We start from the raw sequence: 26,107 nt of genomic DNA, 5'->3' as shown, positions 1-26,107 counted from the left end.
ATGAAGTATCACCCCATTTTACAGTTGGACAGGCTGAGGCTTGGAGGTAAAGTAATGGCCCAAAGCTACAGAGATGATAGCTGGAGCAGACTGAGCTCCATCCAGGCTGGTTAGACACTGTACTACTACATAAGCCGTCACTGCTGGCCAGCTCCAACTTTTCCACTATATCACAATGACACCCACATTGTTACCCAATATTTTTCTCTAAATAATTCATTTTGCCTTTAAAAAAAACCTACATTTTCCCTTAATGAAAAGTTTATCACTTTATCCAACAATTCTACTCTTAGGTATATCCCCAAATGAATTGAACTAATACTTGTATGCCAACATTAACAGCAGCATTGTTCACAATAAACAAAAGGCAGAAACAACTCATTTCCTTCATCAACTGATGAAGGAAAACCAAAATGTGGTGTATCCATACAATAGAATATTATTCAGCCTTAAAAAGGAAATTCTACATGCTACATGCTGTAACATACATAAACCTTGAAAACTTAATGCTTAGTGAAATAAGTCAGACACAAAAGAACTATATGAGTCTACTTATTTGAAGCTCCTAAAAGAGACAAATTCATAGAGACAGAAGGTAGAATGGTGGTTGCCAGGGGCTGGAGGAGAAATAAATAGGAAGTTATTGTTTAATGGGTATGAATTTTTAGTTTGAGGAAATGGAAAATTTTGGAAATAGATAATGGTATGACTCTACAACATTGTGGATACACTTAATGTAATAAATTATACACTTAAAAATGGTTAAAATGGTAAATTTTGTTATGTATATTTTACCACAATTTAAAAAAATACTCCTAAAGGAAACCTTATATGGCTGCCAGAAATGGAATACAATGACATGCCAAAATTAGAAGGTAAAAAATACCATAAAAATGATAAAAATTAAGCCCTGGCTGGCGTAGCTCAGTGGATTGAGCACGGACTGCGAACCAAAGTGTCACAGGTTCGATTCCCAGTCAGGGCACATGCCTGGGTTGCAGGCCACAGCCCCCAGCAACTGCACATTGTTGTTTCTCTCTCTCTCTCTCTCTTTCTCCCTCCCTTCCCTCTCTAAAAATAAATAAATAAAATTTTAAAAATTAAAAAATTTTTTAAATGATAAAAATTAAATGATGTTGCTGTGCTTTTGCCTTCTGTGAGCTGCTTGCTCCTGGTCAGGAAGGAAAATCAGCAGTGTTCAGAGAGACTATGGTCCTCTCTCTTTGAAATATCGAGAAGGCAAGGACTCACTAACCAGATTAAATGTCACCTGATCTGAGTAGCCCCTAACACCATTGCTGATCTCACTATTGTGGTGGTGACCCAACTTAGGAACACTGTTCCTCAGGACTACCCCTAATGCCAGGCACTGGGTACCTCAGCAACCCTGCCCAGCCAGCTCCACGCAGATCAACACATAGGGAGGGAGTGAAAGTCATAGAGCTAAAACTGTCCTTTGTACACCATAGCCCATCATCCAGCTCCAAAGTGAGGAGGGCGAGGAGGACAGGCGGATGAAGCTGGGAGATAAACCAGGACTTAGAGGAGCCAGGTGCTTGGGTAGGGGGGTTGCCAGCACACTTCACAGATAAGATAGCCTGAGTGAAGAGGGGCTGCTGGCAACCTACCTTGCTTGTATAGTCAAAATGTAGAGGAATGTTTGGAAATAGTCAATTAGATGTGATACTGTGGAATAATAATAATACCAAAGTCTGAGTGGAACACATTAGCTATGCATTCCAAATACCTGATTCCAGAGCCAGGTCTGCAAGGCAGATAGGTTCACCATCTAGCAAAAAGGGTCAATATCAAGGCTGCCAAACCTTTGCTGGAGGCAACATGGCAACTAGCCAAGAATCCAAAACCTGCAACTGACTGGCATAAAATAAAGTCAAATGGAGCTCTTCATCTACCCCACAAAAGAGGGGCCCTGAAGCTGCCACCCCTAGGCCTGCCACAGCCCTGCCTAACTTCCAGGCCTAACTGCAGCAGAGTTCTGACCCTGTCCCACATCCACACCTCACACCCATTCTATTCTAACTGCCCTCTCTCCTCCCTTCCCCTTCTTTAAACTATGCTGTCCCCAAAAGGGAGCCAGTCCCCCAGTTTGAAGAGTCTACCAACCCTAACTTGGGGTTCCTCCTCCCTTATATCCCCACCTTACCACCTAATCTGCAGCCCCACCTCCAAAATGGTCTCCCAGCCTCTCATCCCTCTACTCTCCCTGCACCAGGCTTAGCTTTGTAAACCACAGATCTTCATTTCCCTGCTTAAAACCACATCAGTCTCTGAGGTGGTCAATCCTCCATACCTCATATCCAGAATCCTTCAGGCTCCTGAGCCCCTGTACATACAATACCCTTCTCCTGAAACTCACAACCTCTCATGTACCTCCAGGGAGACTCCACACCGCAACTTCACCTCCTCTGAAAGCCTTCCCTGATTATTCTAGAGCCTCAGAATCCCTACAGCACTCTCTTGGTTCTTCCACATTTGCTATCCCCTATACTCCAACACAATGAGTTCTACCAGGCAGGGCCATCCTTTACCTGCCAGAGTGTTTTCAGTGCCTGAGCATTCAGAATGCCCTGTTCCTGGTAAGTACAAAATGCACATTTGTACCAAAAAAATGACATCCACCCTTCACTGCACAGGTCCATTCACTAAGATACTGATGAAGAATTTTTTTCCTCACAAGTGACAGAAACTGACTAATTTTAAGCAAAAAAAAGATCAAAGCTATGAACATTTAAATGGCAATAAATTCACAGCTATCAATCACTGAATCTAAAAAATGAACTAAGCAAACAAGAACAGAAACAGGATCATAAATATGAAGATCATTTGACAGTTTAACAGTTGGGTGGGGGAAGTGGAAGAATGGGGGAAAAGGTACAGGGAATAAGTACAAATTGGTAGGTACAAAAAAAGACAGGGGGATGTTAAGAACAGTATATGAAATGGAGTTACCAAAGAACTTATATGCATGACCCATGGATATTAGCTCATGGGACTGCTGGAGGGAATGGGGGATACCAGGTGGACGAGGATAAAAGGGGAGAATTTGGGACAAAAGCAATAGCATAATCGATAAAATATATTTAAAATGGTTTAAAAGTAAATTGTACATTATGTAGATTTTATCACCATTAAAAAAAAACTTACAAAACTACTAGAAAACATTAAAGTAGTTGTTGGCGGGATTCGTGGATGTTTGGAAGGCTAGACCAATCAAATGCACCTATATTTTTGCTGTGATCTCTCTCCATTTATTCTTACTATCTCTCTGGGAAACAATAAAAGAGTGGTGACAAAAGAAGCCCCAATCTGCAATGCTGCTCCTGCTGGCAGTGTATGGTATCTTCTTAGGCAATACAGAAAGTAGTCAGACTTAAACTTCAAAATATGAAGTGCCCACTCCCCTCCCCCAATTAAATACTACTGTATATACAATCCCATCCTACAGAGACAGTGCACGGAAATCAACTTTACAGCAAGTCATTATATAAACACATTTGAGGAACCCTCAAATTCCCTCCAGTAGTCTATAAATCAGCAAAAGGAAGAAGAACTAACACATTAGTGAGGACCTACTATGTGCCAGGCACTGGGCAGGGTGCTCTGCATATATCAGTCCTTACGATGACATGAGAAGATAAAGTATTATTATCCCTGTGGTACAGACATGGAAACAAAGGTACAAAACGATGATGTATCTTGTTCCAGGTCACATTCCTAAGAAGCATGGTAAGAAGCAAAACTTCAAGAGTCTTCCTTGGGAAGAAATAATCATCTCTGGGATGAGATACAATAAATAATGGGTATAATGGATCTGAGATATGATAATACAAGTTAAGGGATTTACAACAGTGCCTGACACAGTCAAAGCTCAATAATGCTAACTATTGGTAATGCTAACTGCTAGAAGGAGTATTATTCTACTTTCTCATAGTTAATCTCACAAGTAAGTATTATAAGTACCAATTTTACTCATTATAAACCTGAAGCTCGGGAAGATTAAATACATTGCCCAAGGTCACTCAACTAAATAAAACAGTAGAACTAGAATTCAAGCCTGTGCCAGTGGGATTTCAGAGAAGAACAAAATGACAGAACACAAAACAGGGAAGATGAAAAGGCCTCTCGCTGCTCCTTCCTTCCAGCAAGGGCACCTACTCAAACCACAGGCCCTCTGTAGCTACCAGGAGGTAGGCCAAGAGCCAAAGCAGGAGCTATCACCAGGTCTCTGTAGGCAGAAGGGCTGGTGGGAGCGCCTGGCCAATTTGGGCAAGGACAACAGTACTAAACCCAACTGAGAAGAGAGTGATCAATGGTGTGTACATAGGCCGGCAAGTAAGAATGCCCCGTATCCAGGCAGAGTTCTGTCTCTAGGAACCTATCCTATAATCATGAACACAAATATAAAAGATAAAATAACCAAGTCAATTCAGTGTTATTTGATATAAGAGTCATCCTTAGAGGGTAGGAAAGAAGACTTCCATTAAAAAGAATAAGATGAAATCCAAGTCCCTATGGTCAATTAATATTTGACAAAGGGGGAAGAAGCATAAAATGGAGAAAAAAATAGCCTCTTCAACAAATGGTGTTGGGAAAGCTGAACAGCTACATACAAAAAATGAAACTTGATCACCAACTTACACCATACACAAAAATAAGCTGAAAGTGGATAAAAGACTTAAATATATGTTGTGACACCATAATAATCCTTCAGGAAAACATAGACAGGAAAATCTCAGGTATTCCACATGGCAATATCTTCACTGATATGTCCCCTAGAGCAAGGAACATAAAGGAGAGAATAAACAAATGGGACCTCATCAAAATAAAAAGCTTCTGCACAGCTAAAGAAAACAGCATTAAAATGAAAAGAGAACAACTGTATGGGAAAACATATTTGCGAATGATATTTCAGACAAGGGTTTGAGCTCCAAAATATTTAAAGAATGCACACGACTCCACTCTAGGAAGACGAAGAACCCAATTAAAAAATGGCCAAAGGTCTTAAACAGACAATTCTACAAGGAAGACAAACAGAGGTTCCAGAGACACATGAAAAGATGCTCAACATCGCTAGCCATCAGAGAGATGCAAATTAAAACCACAATGAGATACCACTTCACACCAGTCAGAATGGCCATCATAAACAAAGCAACAAACAAGTGTTGGAGAGGGTATGGAGAACAGGGAGACCTAGGGCACTGTTAGTGGGACTGCAGACTGGTACAACCACTATGGAAGAGAGTATGGAATTTCCTCAGAAAACTAAAAATGGAACTGCCTTTTGACCCAGCAATTCCATTGCTGAGATTATATCCTACGAACTCTGAAACACCAATCCAAAAGAACCTATGCACCCCAATGTTCATAGCAACACAATTTATAATAGCCAAGTGCTGGAAGCAAACTAAGTGCCCATCAGTAAATGAGTGGATCAAAAAACTATGGTACATTTACACAATGGAACTCTATGCAGCCGAAAGAAACAAGGAGCTCCTACCCTTGGCAACAGCATGCATACAACTGGAGAGCATTATGCTAAGTGAAATAAGCCAGGCAGTGAGGGACAAATACCATATAATGTCACCATCTTTTTTTAAAACATTTTTATTGATTATGCTATTACAGTTGTCCCATTTCCCCCACTTTATTCCCCTCTGCCCTGCATGCCCCCTCCCAGCCACATTCCCCCCCTTTAGTTCATGTCTATGGGTCATACACATATGATCTTTGGCTTCTACATTTCCTATACTATTTTTATCCTCCCCCTATTTATTTTCTACCTACCATTTGTGCTACTTATTCTCTGTATCTTTTCCTCCTTTCTTCCCCTCCCCCATGATAACCCTCCATGTGATCTCCATTTCTGTGGTTCTGTTCCTGTTCTAGTTGTTTGCTTAGTTTGTTTTTTTTTAAGGTTCGGTTGTTAATAGCTGTGAGTTTGTTGTCATTTTACTGTTCATATTTTTTATCTTCTTTTTCTTAGAAAAGTCCCTTTAACATTTCATATAATAAGGGCTTAGTGATGATGAATTCCTGTAACTTGACCTTATCTGGGAAGCACTTTATCTGCCCTTCCATTCTGAAGGATAGCTTTGCTGGATAGAATAATCTAGGATGTAGGTCCTTGGCTCTCAAGACTTCAAATACTTCCTTCCAGCCCCTTCTTGCATGCAAGGTTTCTTTTGAGAAATCAGTTAATAGTCTTATGTTACCTACTTTTTGTAGGTAACTGTCTCCTTTTCTCTTTCTGATTTTAAGATTCTCCTTATATTTAATCTTGGGTAATGTAATTATGACGTGCCTTGGTGTGTGCTTCCTTGGGTCCAACCTCTTAGGAACTCTGAGCTTCCTGGACTTCCTGAAAGTCTATTTTCTTTGCCAGGTTAGGGAAATTCCCCTTTATTATATTTTCAAGTAAGTTTACAATTTCTTGCTTTTCCTCTTCTACTTCTGACATCACTATGAGTTGGATGCTGGAATGTTTAAAGATATCCTAGAGGTTCCTAAGCCTCTTCTCATTTTTTTTTTAATTCTTGTTTCGTCATTCTCTTTGGTTAAATGTTTCTTCCTTCCTTCTGCTCCAAACTGTTAATTTGAGTCCTGGTTTCCTTCCCGTCACTGTTGGTTCCCTGTAGATTTTTCTTTATTTTTATATAATGCAACCTTCATTGCTGCCTGGGTCTTTTTTATGCTGTTGAAGTACCCAGTGAGTTCCTGAAGCATCCTGATAATCAGTGTTTTGAACTGCATCTGATAGGTTGGCTATCTTTGTCGCTTCATTGTATTTTTTCTGGAGCTTTGATCTGTTCATTTGGGCCATTTTTTGTCTGGGCATGCCTGTTACATAGTAAACGGCAGAGCCTTAGGTGTTCATCAGGGCAGGGCAAACCACATTGCTGTGTTGTGATGCTGTATTTGCGTTGGGGGAGGTCTGAGGGGGAACAATGTGCTTGCTCAGCTCTGCCAGTCTTCAGTTACTTCCCTGGCTACCCACAATCAAATTGGGCCCTTCTGGTGCTAGTTTCCAGGTGGGTGGGTTTGTGTATGTTCTAGGACCCTGTGGGTCTCTCCCATGACCTCTCCTGTGAGGCTGGGAGTTTCTCCCACTGCTACCTCAACCTCCACAGGAGTTTTCAGTCAGAGGTTTTGAGGCTTTATTTCCCCACACTGGAACCCTGGGTTGTTCGGTCTGTCTTGCTCCCCAGTTGTTCCTCCTGATTTATCTGCATGGGAGTGTGGGACCACCTGGTCCTCCAGCAGCCACCTTGCCTGGTCCACCAGCTGCCACCTTGCTGCAAGACCTCTCCACCTGGTTGCCTGTCTCCACCCCTCCTACTGGTCTGGATGAATGTTTCTTCTTTAACTCCTGGTTGTTGGACTTCCATACAGTTCAATTGTCAATTCTGGTTGTTTTTTGTTTTTAAATTTTTTTGTTGTCCTACTTTTGGTTGTGCAAGAAGGCACGGTGTGTCTACCTACACCTCCATCTTGACCATGATCTCACCTTTAAGTGGAACCTAATCAACAAAATAAGCAAGCAAGCAAAATATAACCAGAGACATTGAGACAAAGAATAAATGGACAGTTACCAGAGGGGAGGTGGGAGGGGATAATGGGGGGAAAAGGGTGAAGGATTTTCAGGAACAACTATAAACGACACATGGACAAAACCAAGGGGGTTGGAATCAGGGGAGGGAGGTGGGGATAGATGGAGTTGGGGGGAAGGTGGGAGGAAAAGGCAGAAAACTATAGTTGAACAACAATAAAATTTTAAGAAAAGTGTAAGGTGAAGCTATTACTCACTAATATGGATTCATCTCCAAACTACATTCATAAATAAAAACTGATATCTTGGGAGGAAAATGAATTAGGAGAGTAGGTACAGAGACCAGAGGAAGACATACCTTTCACTGTATATCTTTTAGTACTGTTTGAATTTTCTACCCTGTGCATATATTATTACCTAATCAAAAAGTTAAAAACATAATACTGTTTTGTAAATCCTGGATCAGTGGCTTTCCTGCTATCTAGTTTTGGGTAGTTACTTAACCTCTGTGAGTCACCTTTTCTTCATTTATGTAAAAAACAGACAAACAGACAAAAACAGACAAAACAGATAAAACAGAAAAAATCTTTCCTCCCAGAACTCTTTGAGGGACTAAATGAGCTACCATGCATTAAGAGGTACTATGGTACTCAAACATGCACTTTTATTATTGTTAGCTGCTGTCCATAAACTTCATCTGGGTATTTTCTCTGACTAAATAAATAAATAAATAAATAAGAATTTAACTTGCATTGCTCATGTTTCATTTATTATTGAAGACATTTCTCAAGTAAAAGAAACACAGATTCAGAGAAATGAGGAGAAGCCACCCCCTATTAGCCCAGTTGCGGTGCCTTCTAGGAACCAACATGCTGGGAGACAAGTTCTTCTCCAAAAGACTTTTCAAAGGAGAGACACTTTAAACATCTTACCATATCTCCACTAGCCACTGCCAGGTTCTACTTCCATTTCATATCAAGGTTCGTTTTTGTTTGGTTTGGTATCTTCCCCCCACCCCCTAATTCTAGAATAACGATGGAGAATGGCAGTATCCCTTGAGACTTAAGGACCATGACTGAAAACACACACACACAAAAAAAGTGCTCAGGAGACCCATCCATTTGCCAAGCACACGGAAGAAGCACACTACTTAGAAGACAGTCGGTATAGACTAAGGATTGTTTTGTTTTGTTTAGGATTTATTATAATTGATTGAGAACCCCCCTCCCTGCCCTGGTAGTCTCTAGGTCACTTTTTCTGCTTATAGATCTTGTGTCCCAGCCTCAGAAAGATGTCTGGGGGAAGGGGCGGTGAGTGCTGTTCAATGAGACCCATAAGGTCGCTGTAACCGTCTTCTTCATACTGCGTGAACACAGCCTGCAGGTTCAGCTCCTCGTATAGCTCCTTCACCCAGACCACTTTTTCAGCCTCCTTCTGTCCATAATTCTCCTGCAAGATTTGGTGCTGTTCTGGAGAGGCCTGTTGCAGACACTGAACCACCAGCCAGCTGCATTTACTATCCTGGATGTCAGTGCCAATCTTGCCTGTCACACTAGAGTCCCCAAAGAGATCAAGGTAAATCACCTGAATCTGAAAGATATCCTCCATCTCCAGCAGGATCTTCTTGGTATTGGCATATTCCTTCTCCCTGTCAATGCCCACCATATATATGGCAGCAGCTACAGGAAGGTAGAAGGAGTAGAAAGCTGCGTTATACTTGACAACAGATTTGTACCTCTTTTCAATGAATCTGTCAAGATCCATGGTGCCTTGACAGGGTGTGATGAGGTCCAGGGTCTGTCCAATCTCAGTCTGATAGGAACACTGCAAGAAGAGCTCTATCAGGTTCAGGTAATAGGGCTGTTCCCAGCTGTAGAGCCATCAGTAGATACATGCTTCCAGAAGAACTGCGTCATTGATGGCATCCAAACCTATGCCTGGCTTCTGACCCTAGCAGATCTGCCCCGGTGGGGTGAGAGATGGATCCATAATGTCATCTGATACCAGGAAGAAAGCACGGAGCAGTTCTACATACCAGCCCACAGTCATGGCCTGCTAGAGACTGTCAGTATCCAGCTTTCTTGGTTCCACAAGATCCTGGAATGTTATTAGCACAGTCATATCCCACTGCTACCTGCCTCCAGTGACATTGTACTCCAGGACCTCCCTGAAGCGGACAATGGCATTTATTTATGGGTGCCCCATGTCATCCTCAACCAGCACCCTGACAATCTCGGAGAAGTGTTGGATGAAACTCTGCTTTTTTGGTCATAAACATCCAATTTCTGGTCTTCATTCATTCTGAGGTAAGAGTGAAGTACTCTGTTGTTGGATGTGGGTTCTTTTTCAGGCTAAGGGTTTTGATGGGAAGACAGTAAACAAACAGAGAATGCTCTCCACACACAGAAAAAGATTTGAGAATAGAAACAATGAAGATTATTCTCCAAAGTATTTTATCCTTCATCTGAAATAGAAAGATTGGAAGGAAAGGCAAGGCCCCACAGAAAACCCTGGAGGCCCTCTATCAGGCAGCCAGGTCACATACCCACTCACATCCAGTTTGGGTCCCTGTGTCACCTGTCCAAAGAATATGGTCAGTTGGCTAGGTGTTCCAAGGTCATGTCCTAGAGGACCCTCAAGCAGCCAACACTATACATTTTTAAGACCCTAGCAAAAGGTCAGGCTCAGACCCTAGCTAAAGGGCAGCCTGCAACCCAGGAACAAGGGTCTTCTCTCAAGCTACTGACATCCCTAAATTCCTGAAGTTAGATAGACAGTCAAATCAAAACTTTCAAAAGTAAAGGTCTCCGTGAGCCACTCTTTTCATGCTTTATTTTTAAGTCACACATGATTTTCAAAGACTAAATTTTACTGCTGTGTCCCTTCTTCTTGAGTAAAGCAACAATTTCTAAGCCTCAATTACCTGGTAGCTCCTAGTTCCTTCCATCCTCTGGACCCGGTGCTCTTCCTTCTCTCAGAGCCCTCCCACATCCCCTGAATGCAGGACTACCTGTCTCCCACTAAGTGTAGGAGGAGAGAAAGACGCATCTGCACATCTGATATTGTTGTCTATCACTGTATCAGAATCTCACACATGTTGTTTCAAAGCCATCCTCACAATTCTTTAGGTCTTACTTTCCTCCTTTTAAAGACAAGAATATAGACTTGGAGATGGAGGCATAGGTAGATACACTTTGCCTCCTCGCACAACCAAAAAGGACAATAACAAATTTAAAATAAAAAAAAAGACGACCAGAACTGCCATAAAATCAAACTGTATGGAAGTCTGACATCCAAGGAGTTAAAGAAAAAACATTCATTCAGACTGGTAGGAGGGGGAGATGGGCAGTGGAGGGCAGAGATGACACACAGTAAGGCAGCCACTGGCAGACTGGGTGGTCCTACATTTGCCTGTGGATAAACTGGGAGGAACAACTGGGAAGTGAGATAGACTGTGCAACCCAGGGTCCCAGCATGGGGAAATAATGCCTCAAAACCTCTGGCTGCAAAAACCTGTGCAAATTGCAGTGGTAGGAGAAAGTCCCAGATTCACAGGAGAGTTCACTGGAGAGAGCCACAGAGTCCTAGCCCCTAGACCCAGGAATCAGCACCAGAAGGGTCCAATTTACCTGTGGGTAGAGAGGGAAGCCTCTGTAGGCTCTGTAAAAGCCTACAGAGACCCAAGCAAGTGGCATCATTCCCTTTCAGACACCTCCCCTACATATAGCGCTACAACACAGAAAGGTGGGTTGTTCCACCCTGGAGAATACCTAGACTCCTTCCCTTACAATGTAACAGGTATGCTGAGACAAAAAAAAAAAAAAAAAAAATGGCACAAATGAAAAAAAGAGATCAAAGCTCCAAAAACAGAACTAAATGATGAAGAGATAGCCAACCTCTCAGATGTACAGTTCAAAATACTGGTAACCAGGATGCTCACAGAAGTGGTTGAGAATGGTCACAAAATAGAGGAAGAAGTGAAGGCTATGCAAAATGAAATAAAGGAAAATATACAGAGATCAATAGTGAAGGGAAGGAAACTGGGACTCAAACCAAGGATTTGGAACAAAAGGAACAAATAAACATCCAACCAGAACAGGATGAAGAAATAAGAATTCAAAACAAATGAGGAAGGCTTAGGAACCTCCAGGACAACTTTAAACGTTCCAACATCAGAATCATAGGGTTTCAGAAGGAGAAGAACAACAAGAAATCGAAAACTTATTTGAAAAAATAATGAAGGAGAACTTCCCCATTCTGACAATGGAAATAGATTTCCCGGAAGTCCGGGAAACTCAGGGAGCCCCAAAGAAGTTGGACCCAAGGAAGCACATACCAAGATACATCATAATTACATTATCAAAGATTAAAGATAAGGAGAGAATCTGAAAAGCAGCAAGAGAAAAGGAGACAGTTATCTACAAAGGAGTTTCCATAAGACTATCAACTGATTTCTCAAAAGAAACCTTATAGGCAAGAAGAGACTAGAAAGAAATATTTGAAGTCATGAAAGGCAAGGACCTACATCCAATATTGCTTTATCCAGCAAAGCTTTCATTTAGAATGGAAGGGCAGATAAAGTGCTTCCCAGATAAGGTCAAGTTAAAGGAATTCATCATCACCAAACCCTTATTATATGAAATATTAAAGGGACTTATCTAAGAAAATGAAGATGTTCAAAACTATGAACAGGACTTCCAGCCAAGATGGAGCCACAACCAAAAGAAGGACAACAATTTAGAAACAATAAACAACCAGTACTGACAGAAAATTAAACTGTATGGAAGTCTGACAACCAAGGAGTTAAAGTAGACACAGTCATCCAGACCAGCAGGAGGGACTGAGTCAGGCAGCCAGGCAGAGACAGGTTGCAGCAAACTGGTGGCTGACAGACCCAGCCAGGCAGTGGATTGTGGAGGGGCGCACGCAGCCCACAAGGCAGCTGGCGGACCGTGTGGTCCCACATTCATGCACAGATAAACCAGGTGAAACTGGGGAGCAAGACAGACCACACAACCCAGGGTCCCAGCACAGGGAAATAAAGCCTCAAAACACCAACTGAAAACACCTTGGGGGTTGAGGCAGCAGTGGGAGAAAATTCCAGCCTCACAGGAGAGTTCGTTGGAGACACCCACAGGGTTCTAGAACATACACAAACCCACCCACATGGGAATCAGCACCAGAAAGGCCAAATTTGCTTGGGTTAAGTGGACAAGTGACTGAAAGCTGGCAGAGAGCCGAGAAAGCGCCATTGTTCCCTCTCAGACCCCTGCCCCACATACAGGATCACAACATAGCAACATGGGTTGCCCCACCCTGGTGAACACCTAAGGCTCCACCCCTCACTATGTAACAGGCACATCCAGACAAAAAAAAATGGCATAGACAACAGAACAGATCAAAGCTTCAAAAAAATACAAATAAGCGACAAAGAAATGGCAAACCTATAAGATGCACAGTTCAAAACACAGGTAATCAGGATGCTCACAGAATTGGTCGAATTTGGTTGCAAACTAAATGAAAAAATGAAGGCTATGCTAAGTGAAATAAAGGAAAATGTACAGGGAACCAATAGTTATGAGAAGGAAACTGGGACTCAAATCAATGGAGTGGACCAGAAGGAAGAAAGAAACAACCAAACATAAAAGAATGAAGAAACAAGAATACAAAAAAAAAAAAAAAAAATGAGGAGAGGCTTAGAAACCTCCAGGACATCTTTAAACATTCCAACATCCCTGAATTATAGGGGTACCAGAAGAGGAAGAGGAAGAGCAACAAGTGGAAAAGTCTTCTGAACAAATAATAAAGGAAAACTTCCCCAATCTGGCAAAGGAAATAGAGTTCCAGGAAGTCCAGGAAGCTCAGAGAATCCCAAAGAAGTTGGACCCAAGGAGGGACACACCAAGGCACATCATAATTACATTACTCAAGATTAAAATGAAGGTGAGAATCCTGGAAGCAGCAAGAGATAAGACAGTTACCTACAAAGGAGTTCCCATCAAGCTGTCCGCTGATTTCTCAAAAGAGACCTTACAGGCAAGAAGGGGCTGGAAAGAAGTATTCCAAAGTCATGAAAAGCAAGGACCTACATCCAAGATTGCTCTATCCAGTAAAGCTTTCATTTAGAATGGAAGGGCAGATAAAGTGCTTCCCAGAGAAGGTCAAGTTAAAGGAGTTCATCATCACTAAGTTCTTATTTTATGAAATGTTAAAGGGGCTTATGGAAGAAAAAGAAGATAAAAAAAACATGTACAGAAAATGACAACAAATGTGCAGCTATTAACAACCAAACCTTAAAAAAAACAAAAACAAAAACAAACTAAGCAAACAACTAGAATGGAAACAGAACCACAGAAAGGAGATCACATGGAGGGTTAGCAACAGGGGAGTGGGAGGAGGAGAGAGGGGGAAAAGGTACAGAGAATAAGTAGCATAGATGATGGTAGGTAGAAAATAGACAGGGGGAAGATAAGAATAGTATGGGAAATGTATAAGCTAAAGAACTTGTAAGTAGACATATGGAACATGAACTAAAGTGGGGGGAATGTGGGTGGGTGGGGGTGTGCAGGGTGAAGGGGAGTGAAGGGGAAAAATGGGACAACTGTAATAGCATAATCAATAAAATATATTAAAAAGAGAAAATAAATAAAAGTTTTTATTATTTGTAAAAAAACTATGAACAGTAAAATGACAACAAACTCACAACTATCAACAACTGAACCTAAAAAAATAAACAAACAACTAAGCAAACAACTGGAATGGGAACAGAATCACAGAAATGGAGATCACATGGAGGATTATCAGCTGGGAGGAAAAGGAAGGAGAATGGGAGGGAAGGGTACAGAGAATAAGAAGTATAATTGGTAGGTACAAAATAGACAGGGGGAGGTTAAGAATAGTATAGGAAATGGAGAAACCAAAGAACTTATATGTACAACCCATGGACATGAACTAAGGTGGTGTGGGGAATGCTGGGGGGGGGGGAGTGCAGGGCAGAGGGGAATATGGGGCTAAAAAAATGGGACAACTGTAATAGCACAATCATTAAAATATATTTTAAAAAATAAAATAAAGACAAGGGAATAGTATTAAGTATACCCCACCCCAAAACTGCATAAGCATGTGTGAAAAGCTGCCTCCCATGTGAAAATAAAAAGAAAAAATATAGGCATAAGGATTCTGGCTCTAAACAAGGGGAAGTGGTTTATCAAAGAAATAACTGTTACTCCAAGCCAGATTATTTGGTCAGGAAATCACACAGCATTTAGGATGGAGCATGTTTGGATTTATAGGACACTTGAAGGTTTAGCTACACATTGAAATCCTTTTTAGTTTTGCCTTTTTAAGTACTCAACTTGACAGGACAAAAACAACTTCTGTTCTTCCACCAGTTCAATGAATGATTTTTTTCAACAAACAAAATTAAGTTTTCTCCCAACCCACATGAGCAAATAAGGAAAAAAGTGATAAAGGAAACTGGAAATTGGAATCTCCTGTAGACTAAGCACAATGCGAAATACAAAATAATAGGCTGAAAGTTTTGTTTTAATATAATTATTCCCTCTTTTGTTTTAGTGGTTAAAATCTGGCAATTTGAAGTGGTCACTCTCAAACATGAACCTCAAACAATGGATTTTATCTATCTCCTAAAAAGTATGGATCTTGGGGAAAGAAATTTTCCTTACCCCAATAAGACAGTAATCTCCCACCTTGCTGACTCAAATGTACTTGCATATTAATTGCTTCGGGCTCCAAAATCCCTGCTGAACTTGCTAAACTGTGGGCCAAATTCAATGATCCAGCAACCTCCCATTCAGAGCCTCACCCAGATAACTTCTCATGTTTAATTTAAAAGTACTGATGGCTTTTAAATGAAGTGCTAACGCAAGCCTATCTGCCCTGGCTGTGCCTGATAGACAAACTGCAAGTTGCAGAGAGAGACTCAAGTCTGAGCAGTCTTTGAACAATGAGGTAAACAGCTAACATCTCTCTTCCCAATGGTATTTGTTTCCCTAAAATCAACCCTTTAAGTAAGACATGCCCCTTTAAGTTAATTTCCCTGATATAGAGGCAATGAGATCTAGACGCAGATACTCAAATATTATCTACGCTGATTATATCTGATTAGCAAGAAATACACAATCCTCTAGCCAATGTGAATGCCTATGCTATTTTTTTAGCTGATCGACCTAAGGCACTTTTTTTCCTTTCTCTTTTGCAACTGTGTTTCATGTTTGACCCCACAAATTTATTTTAAATAGTTTTGCAAATAGCTTCCTAACCCCTTTTGTCCCCTATGCAGCCAACATCTCACATTTCTCTGCACAGAACATGTTTTTTCCACTTTGGGAAGTGGAAACGGAGAGGCTGCTTCAGTAAAATCAGATTCAGAATTAGGTCCTATTCATTCAAGAGATTAAAAGGGTATCAAGGACTAATTTTTGTTTTACTAGAACAAGGCAGAATTAAAGTTGTGATTCCCAAGTAATAAAATTCACAGCAACCTTTCTATACTGTAAAAAGAAAAATCCCAATCCCCAGTATCACAATGAAAATGCCCTAGAAATATATATATATCAAATCCCTGTATGGCTTCATACTCAGCTAGTTTCTCCCACCCCATTAATCACCATTAATCAAAAATGCAAGGCTGAGTCTTTTCACACCAAACACCCAAAGCTGGCTCAATAATAGTAACAACAATAATTACTACAATAAAACAACAGTCACGATAATAACAGAGATTCGGAAATTTAACATAATAAGGTATAGCCAACTGTAAGAAGCAGCTTTTGGTCAGTGGTAAAGTAAAAAGGTTCTGATAGACTGTACAGGAGAAGAACAGTAAGTCAATCTGAATTTATTTCAGGTCCCAGGCTTTTGGAATCACAAATGTTCCATTGTAAGATTCAATATGAGTTTTGAAACATCAAACATTAGATGAGTTTAATGGGAAAAAAACGTCATTTTTGTCCTTGGATTTTATGTACTGCTTCTACCAATTTGTCTTCCCCCAAATGCACTAATCTTTAGAAAGTTTTATTTAGGAATTTCACTTTTAAATAACTTTGAGTGTGAATACAACAGAAGCAAAATTTAGAGAAAAAATTCACTTGATAATTTGTCTGGATGCTGCTGACTTCTCATAAAAAATGAGCTTCAGAAACTGAATTTTCTAATGCTTCTCCTCAGCCCCCCAAATATGTTACTTATCAAAACTACTTCCAGTTTCACTTTATATGCTAAAACACTTTATGGATGTGAGGGGTATTTAAATGTTTCTTTTATAGGAAAATAAGATAGCTTTTATATTTCAAATATGCCCAAGAGAAAAATGTTCCTTTAAGACAATTAAAAAGACCTAGTTCCAAAATAATAAAAACTTCACTGAAAACTACTTAGTCTGCTTATTTTTACTATATAACTCATGACTCCAAGCTCTGTTTTATCTGCTTACACGCATTTACTGTTCTACACTATTTTGCCGTGAGTTTCCACACATGTACCAGGGAATATATAAACTAATCCAATCACCTGAAATTCACCTTGAAGTCCAGCGTGTTTGTATTAATGAGCATTTTTTTTGAGAACCAGACAGCCTATCCACTTATATAAGAAATGTCTAGCTATATTTTACGGTTGTGATTTCTCCAAATTCTAAGTGTGCCACATGTCATCTTCTGACTGCTACTCTTCATTCATTTATTTGCAAATCAATATTTCTATTTATAAAAACAAACTTGAGCCTGCTCCTCTAAGATAAATTACACAAAAATTCGTATTTTCTATATTTTTTAAAATCCACAGCCAATTTCCCACTCAGTTTAAGCAATATGTGCTATAACAAAATGCAAAACAAAATAATGTGGAAGGTTCTTTAAAGTTTAAGATAATAAGATTTGACTAGATATGGAGTTTTTTACATTTTAGAAACAGAGGTATTTTCTGGCTCAGCTAGAGATGGAAAGCATCCAGAAATTTCAGAGTAGTACAAGTCTGGAGGAAACTGAAAGTCAGCAAGGCCTTTTTAATCCCTAGTAAAGGTCTCATGTTTTATTGTTAATCTAAAACCTTAAATTAATTTATATCTGATATATTTGGAAATGTGTATGCTCAAAAATAAATAGTAAATTCAAGGGGAAAAATCTGTTTCCCCAGTTTAAATGAGGGTACCCCCCCTAACATACATATCTTTTAAAAAACTAAAGTTTTCTGAATTTTTTCCCAGGTATACACATAGGCCTCATTCAGAGTGTAAAAATAATAAACTACTAAGGTTTTTTTTCTATTCTGGGTTTAAAATAAGGAATTAACAAAAAAGAGCTTTCCAAAACTTAGTCATAAATTCATTTATAAATCTCTCCACAGCACTGAATCAATACGCCAGTATATACAGTTTTACACACTACAGAAAAAGTTATAGTATTTCAGGCAAGCCCACATTTATAGCTGGCAAAGTACTGTAGAATCACAAGAGACTGGGAGCCTTTATTATCAGGAGGAAAAGTAATAGTGATAACAGTAACCGTGTTTACTAAAAGCTTATCATATACCAGATATGTATTTCTTCTAATTCTTGAAACAGTTCTTTCCTATTTTGCAGACCCGGAAGGAAGTAGAGGGCCAGAGAAGTTAAGCTATCTGACCAAAATCATACAGCTAACAAATGTTGAAGCCAGGATTCAAATTCAGTTTCTTAGACTCTAAACTTCAAGCTTTTAAAATTATACTATGTTTGCATTTATACTGTTTTATACTGTTTTGTGCTTTTTTCTTTAATTCTGATGCAAAAATTGTTTAAAGAAAAGTTCAGCTTCCATTACATATCTTTGGGTACATCTGCATTCAGCAGTGATTGGCACCTATCAGCTTCCAAACACAAAACAAGCCAAGGATTCCTGCAAGCTGATAGCTCCTGGTAGACAAAACATGCTACTTTCTAATAAACCATCCATATTTCTCTTCTGATTTCCACCATCTTTCCCCATTGTGGGCCTTCCTCTCTTCAATTCCAACTGCACTCACAATTTTACAGCCAGATCAACACAATGAAGTACTTACATTCTGGTTACTTCAAGCATGTTCACTGAATTTCTTTAAACTACCTTATCACCAATTTTAAAGCTGAAGCGAAAATCATATACTACACATGCTATCAGACACCATCCATCTAGCCTGCATTTCCAACCAAATATAAGTAAGATTTCTGACAAATTATTTATTTTTATATAAAGTTTTTTAAAGATTAAAAATCATATTTAGTTGTCACGAGAGCTAACACGTTATTAAATACTTTATAGGTTGCAGAAACTGAGATAAACATTATATATAACTTTAGGAAAAACCTGTAAGGTGATTCTCCCCATTTTGAAGTTGAGAAAACTGAAGTTCAGAGTAGTGCATCATCTTCATCACAAGCTAAGCCAGAGTTGAGGCTTAAACCTGGGCCAGCATGCCCAGCCCAGCTCTTTCTGCTGCTTCTTATAAATAAGCATAGCTATAAGTGTCACAAGCCACTGTTAAGGAAAGAAGGATAAGATGCAAATACAGGCCTTTTGGGCCAAGCACATCACCAGAATAACTAACTAGGTGCCTAATTAGGTGGCTTACAACTGAACCCATGTTCTCCTGCTTCCTGAAAGAGAAGCCCAACTGGCTCCTCCCAGCATTGAGTTTCCCAAAAGCAGGGACCCTATTTTTTTCTTTTGTGCTTTTCAAAGCCTGTACTGTGTTGGACTGGCAGGGCCCACTTCGCTGATACTCGTTAAATGGTGAGGTGACATTTAAAAAAAATGGTGACGTGATGTTGAATTTTCTCAGCCCTCCCAGAGAACTTCCCCCAGCATCTGCCAGTCTCTACCTGGCCTGATACCCCAAGCAACCTTTATCCAAAAGTCAGTCCAGTTTTCCACCCACACCCATCTTCCTCCAAACCTTGCTCACTCCAAAGTCGCACTGTCACCACACCCACTGCCCTGGAACTGTGAGAGCATGTCCAAGAGCTCCTGCATATCACAGCCCCTCTTTAGGCACTCTTACAAGCCTCAAAACTAGCTTTGGGTCAGCACCTGGCACCTCTCTTTGAAAGCAACAGGAAATACTGAAAAAGAGACCAATGACTGCAAAAGAGTAAATACTTCCTAGCATTAGAGGATCTCTAAAGCATAAAATTTAATCCCAGGCTCAGAAACTAAGAATAACTTGGAGCAAAGGGGGATTCTGTTGCAGTAAAAGAATGAAGAGGAAGAAGAGAGGTTGGAGGAAAGGGGAGGAAGGAGGAGGAGGAGAAAAAGAATAAGAATGTCAATGATGACATTAGAGAAGAGAGACCAACTTTGTCCTGCATCCTGTTGAATAGCCAACTAAAACAATGAATCTGTTTTTCCCCTCCCCTTCTTTGCCTTAAAAAAGTTCAAGAATTTCATTTCTTTCTTTGAAACATAGCTCTTGTATTATCTCAATGCTCTTTCTAGCTATCTGCAATTCTGAGGGAAAGGGGTGTCTGACTCCCCAATGACCTATGAAATGGAGACATCCCTGTATCAAACTTTGTAGTGCTGGTCTACAGGCGACAATGAGGATGAGGGCTACTTCCACTTACTGAACTTCTGCCTTGCACCCAGAACCATGTTAACCATATCACAGTTATTACTGCTAGTCCTAGCAGCAAAACCCAAATGTAAGTATTATTCCTTTTTTGAAACAGGTGAAGAAACTAAGGAAACACAAAATGTCCACAGTCACACAATAACCAAGCAGATGAGGCAAAATTCCAATTTAAATCTTTCTGAACCCAGAGCCCACACCTATTGCACTGCACCTTCTTAACCCTCTGGGAGGTTCTATAAAGCAAAGTCTGAAACCTCCTGTGGATTTCCCAGAGGCAGCCATTAATTAGCAATGACAAAGTACCAAAATTTACAGTGTTAGTAAACTTAAAAACTTAAAAAATTGTACTGGCTCCAAAATATAGAAAGAAAACTACAAAAACTGAAATTACTTAAAGTTGTGTTAAATGTCCACTAAGAAGATATAAGAGAATGTCATCTAGCAACTTTGGATTCAAAGCAGATATAAGTATGTTTAAACTGTATCTTATGTGGAATGTCAGCACATTTTATTCATGTTTGTCTGCATTCCAGGCTGTGGGTGTGAGACCTCAGGCCCACAAAGGTCTAAGAGCAGCCCTCAGTTTCTCTTGCCTTTCTCACCAAAGGGTATTCCTACCAGGCTCATGGCAGACCCTGAAAAAACAGAGAGTGGAAGGCTTCTGAGAGGGCAGAGGCCAGATCAAGCATTTCTCACGGGTGTCAGGAATAGCTTTCCTAACCTCTTCATAGTTCCTATCCCTAAAAGATGGCTATACAATTGGGTCCACACAGTTCTCCTCTTCCATCTGTGAGAGACTGCAATGACACTGAAACCAGATAGATAGGCTATCCAGTGTCAGGTCAGGCCCATCGAACCCTCCTACCATACACACATGACACATACCATACCCACAACACATACAACCCCTCCTTGCTAACCTCATTTGGGGACACCATTTTCAGCAGCATTTCTTCCTTTTCTAGTTCTTCCTCAGTATTGGTAAATATTGATAATTACCTCCAAATGCTAAAGCAAAGAAGCAGTTTGTGTTATGAAATGAGGATCATAATTCAAATTTGATGTTCACTTAAAAACCAGATAGGCTATGCAGAAATGTTTCAGTGGAGGGACCGATAAGGAGAAGGGAAATAAAAATTATTGGTATTTACTCAGCTGCAATGCTTGTGGAAGGAAACTCTTTTAAAGGGAGCACTTCAGAATAGTTATTCAATCTGAATTTTACAGATAGCATGGGAAATACTTTCTCATAGAATGCACTCTATCTCCACCATCATATCTCTCCGGTGTGCCATTCATGTCTTTCATTGTAGACATTCTCACTCAATTTTGCTCCATTATGAGCTGATGGTGACCCAGAGTATACAAGGCTTTCAAGAATCTGACTGGAAATTATTACCAAGAAACATCTGTCCCCTTACCCATTCACCAACCGTGCCTTAAGGAGTGAAGATGGAGAACAATCCTAAAGCCACATGCAAAAATAACTTTACATTCCTCTTACAAACTAGGCTCCTTTGGAAATTGAGAGCTCCAGCATTTTTCAGAAATTATGTTCCTGGAAAAACATAGTATGAGTCTCTTTTGAAAGCCTGCAGCTCAAAAATCTTTCTTTCTTACCCAGACCCTTCTAATAAAAGCCAGGACACGAGCTTCATGGAGAAGCAAATAAAAAGGCCGGCCATGGATCTCCTCACTCACTGCTGTCAGATTCAAATTATGTATTAAATGCCACTGATCAATTAAACTATGTGAGGATGTCACACATACTAATATGTTCCACAGCACATGAGCATCTATATTACATAGACACGCTCACTTTGGAAGATTTATGTTGCAATTAGAAAAGAGTAGAAGATGTCTGTTTTCATATAGGGCTAAGCCTGAGAACCCAGCTATTCTCCTCAAGGGATATCAGAGGATCTGGCAACACGCAACCCCCACCTAGATTACATTTTGCCTTGCTGCAGATGCTCCCAGGGGCTAAGCAACAGACATACTCAATCAAATAAAAGAACTACCACCCTATCTGTGTCTCTACAACCACCCACCCATATGCTTATAACTTGGTCCAGGCCAGAAGGACTAACATCACAATAACTCCCTACTGTGCACCACAAGCTTTATAGACATTTTCTCTAAACAACTACCCCAAGAAAGAGAATCACCCGCATTTGAGGTGCAAATACAGGCCCAGAGAGGCAAAATGAAGTGTCATTGCCACTGTAGTGCCAAAAGCCAGGTCCAGGCCATAACTGAGGCACAGCTCCTTTAACCTCAACACCATCTCCAGCACCTCCTCAGGGTGCTGGATCTCCCTACTGCCATTGCTGTACATTAAGATCTTCTGGGTGTTAACATTCTGGAGGCATCTGAAATCAGCAGCTCCAGGCATCTGAAATCAGCAGTTCCAGGTTGGGCGGAGACCACCAAAAAAGGTATGAGGCCCCAATTCTGGAATAGTATGGAAACTAGTGGGACAGGATTGTACACCAATATGCCTTTCTGGCCTGAAACCTTCTACCAAAAAAAAAAAAAAAAAAATCACCACAGGAGAGTTGAAAATAGGCTAATCTTATACAAAAGCAGATATGGTCTATTTCACATAGCACATTGTACTCCAGAAGGCAAGGAGATCACCTTTTTTCTCCTGGAAATTCTTTGCTTTGGTTAATACCATAAACTTGCAGAAAAAGAAAAGAGTGTAAGAAGGGCTGATGACTGAAGTCTACATCTTCAGATGCTTGAAAAGTGAAGTCAGATTATCTTTACACTGATACAAAAGGGGGAGAGTATACATTGGCCCATGCTTCAAACAAAACCCTTCCCATGTGGTTTTTAATTAGAAAGTAGTTGTTCTGCTTTAGAACACTTTTTAACCTCTGCCATTTTAGGTACAATGCTGCAAACCATAATTTCATTAATTTAGAAATAAAATGTTGAAAGAAACAATATTTTTATTTTTAAGGAAAAAAGATAGCAAGCAACTATACTGTGGAGGAGTCAGGTGTTTAAAGTCATATAGGGAAGCCATTGTGACTGTGGCTTAGAGTTTATTTTGTCTTGAAAAAGTCTGAGGTCATTCTAACTATGCTGACCTGATCATTGCCACCCAGGACTATAAGCAAACACTGCCCTCTTGTGCATCAAACAGTGCAGATGTCAGCATGGAGATGGTTTCCACCCACTCCCCATAGATGGCTTGCAACTGTACAGCTACCTCTCTGGGGCCTGGAAATGTATCAGGGAAAGGATGACACACATCTGTCACCAGGGTGCTTGTTAAAATGTCCCCAGGTTGCTTCCCAGAACAGATTTTGAGATATGAGGAACAGGGGAAGATTCAGCAGAAGAAATCAAAACCAAAAATAACTGATTCTTATCTTTCCTAGAAAATATTTATTCCTCAAAAAGAAACTTTATTGGTTACCATGGAAAGTTTCTTATTATGAACTTCTAAAAACTTTTAGAAACAACTAATGAATCTACAAGAACAAGTATACAGTACTTCTTTTTATCTAGGAAATACTTGCTAAGAAAAGAGATTCTATTTGTTTCTAGAGTGAAGAAAAAAAAGACAGGGGAAATCCAGTTTGCCCTTTCTCAGAGGAATCCTCTAAAGCTCAGTAATACATCCCTCTTCTTTCTGAAGAGCCCCTACCTAGTAGGATTACCTGCAAACATTCTCCCTTCCAACCTAGGGACAGGGCTCTGTCCCCTAAAGACCAGAATGGCATCTGACAAGAGCCTTAAGGAATATAACCTTATTAAGAACTTGAGAAATTCAAAGGCATAAAAATATTCACTCAAGTCTGAGGCTAGGCCAGACCAGGCCTGGCCTGCTTGGAAAGAACCTCCAGGGTAAGGCCTTGGTCTTCACTAAGTCTCCAGCTCAAGTTCTGAACTACAAACCATCCAAATGTCACACCTGCTCCTCCACCCTTCTGGGCACAATCCAGACTGGACCACAGTGTCATGCCAAACTCACTTCTGGGGAAGAATCAAGGCAAAATTTTCCCCCAATGCCTTCAACCCAGTGGGAAGCTCAGAAGTAAAAGGAATGAAGAAAAAAAGTAGCAAGGTGTGCTCCATGGACTTTGATCACTAGTCAGAAGGTAGGTTGGGTGCCAGTGACTTCAGCTACTTAACTTACCATTTCTGATGTCTAGGGCTTGGTACAGTGGTTCAGGAATATAACCTGAACCTCTGCCTGACTGAGAATCATAAGCAGTGAATGCGCTAATATTAAATGACTAAACACAGCTACAGAGCAGTGAAAACTCTGGTTCACTGTATGCCAAGATTACCTGCCAGCCCTTTCTTCACTTCAGCCCTTCCCTTGACTATGGAAAATAAATGAGTGCAGTACCAAAAGCCTACAATACTATGGACAGAAGAAGACCAACAGGATGGTCATGCTGAGACCAGACACCTCCAGAAGATGGGTGTCTTCCTCCCTCTTATTCTCTGTCCTCATATCAGAATGAAAAAGCATGCAGTTGCTTTATCCTCCAGCAAAATCGAGTGATGTAGGGTCCAAATATAACAGCCCCATACCAGGTCTCTTTGTAAAACCATCTCTGATACATTCAGCCAGACTGACCCTCTTAGTTGTAGAACAACCTAATCTGTCTCCTGTCTCAAAATTCTCATATGTGCTACTCCCTCCCAACACTTCAGTCACCAGCTCCTGTTTCTCCTTCAGATTTTATCATAGACTTAATTTCCTCAGAAAGGCCTTCCCTGGCCTCCAAACTATATTCTCCACATCTATTCATCCCTCTCTGCACATCCTGTATTGTCCTTCTCATAGCACCATCACAATCTATAATTCTGCAAATTTCTGCTTATTTGTGTAATGTCTGCCCCCACACTACTAGAAGTGAGGTACATAAAAGCAGGAACCACTGCTGCCCTGTTCACCAATGTAAACTGAACTCTTAGCATATAGTAAGTTGCTTGGAATTTCTTGACTGAATTAATGTAATGAAACACCTTTACTTCTACAATGTCTAATCTTAAAGAAAAAGGTCACCTAGCCAAATCTTTAGGACACTAAGAACCTGGGGAGAAGAAATGAAAGAAAGCCAAGGAGCCAGGCCAGGTGCTCAAACAGCCCCCCACCGAATGCAAAGAGTGAATAACAAAACAAACAAGGACCTGCCTAGAGAATGATTGGAGTTGTTGAGCACCCAAGACGTCAACCCCAAAGCCCACAGAGGCTTATAACTGTGATGCCATATGTTTTTCAGGTGTCTTTGGGTTTTTCTTTGAGAAAACACATGAAGAACTAAATCATGGGTGAAACTAGCTAGCTGATGGAGGTGAGCCAGAACCTAAGAGCAAGACAACAGGAACAGCATCATATCTCCGCCCTCTTTCCTCTGGAAGCCTTCTCTCTTTCCCCAGCAGGTTTATTTTTATAATGGTAAACAAATCTCAAGTTCAAGTCTGGCCTCCCAAATTCATAAGAATGCGGTACTCCAGAAAACTTACATTTGGAAGGGACTCTAGGCCCAAAGCTTGACCATCAGAGACAGGAACCTCTTTTTGTCATGTTGTTAAACAAGACCTGGACAGAGCAGGGGGTCACCCACTAGACAGCAAATATGACCAATGTATTTCTGGAGGGCCTCCACTTCCTTTACCTTCATAGACTATTTGTAGAACTACCACTGGCACCAGTCACAGGCTTGCATTATGCTCATTTCCCTGACCCCAAGCTCTGGGGCAAGTTTAAAAGTCCTCGTCCTGTCTCAGAATCAGGTCTGAATTAATACCCTTCCTCAAAAGAACTCTAGTAGCAAAGTGAAAACAGACACACTAGACAATGCCCTTTGAAAGCCCCAGCAGGGAAGGCTGGTGACAATGCAGCCCCTGGCTCTGAAAGAAACCTTAAGGTTAAAGGTTCACAGAGGCAGAAGAATTACC

The 26,107-nt window shown here is 40.5% G+C and overlaps 1 protein-coding gene and 1 pseudogene across 1 annotated transcript in view; both read right to left on the bottom strand.

Annotated features, from left to right (window-relative positions):
• EEFSEC (eukaryotic elongation factor, selenocysteine-tRNA specific) overlaps window positions 1-26,107 on the bottom strand; it is a 340,533-nt gene that overhangs the window by 289,895 nt on the left and 24,531 nt on the right.
• LOC114506417 lies at window positions 8,768-9,732 on the bottom strand (annotated as a pseudogene).

This window comes from Phyllostomus discolor, chromosome 9 (genome assembly GCF_004126475.2).
Source record: "Phyllostomus discolor isolate MPI-MPIP mPhyDis1 chromosome 9, mPhyDis1.pri.v3, whole genome shotgun sequence".
Taxonomy (NCBI): domain Eukaryota; kingdom Metazoa; phylum Chordata; class Mammalia; order Chiroptera; family Phyllostomidae; genus Phyllostomus; species Phyllostomus discolor.
The sequence above is the reverse complement of the archived record's forward strand: the minus strand, read 5'-3'. Positions and strand labels throughout refer to the sequence as shown.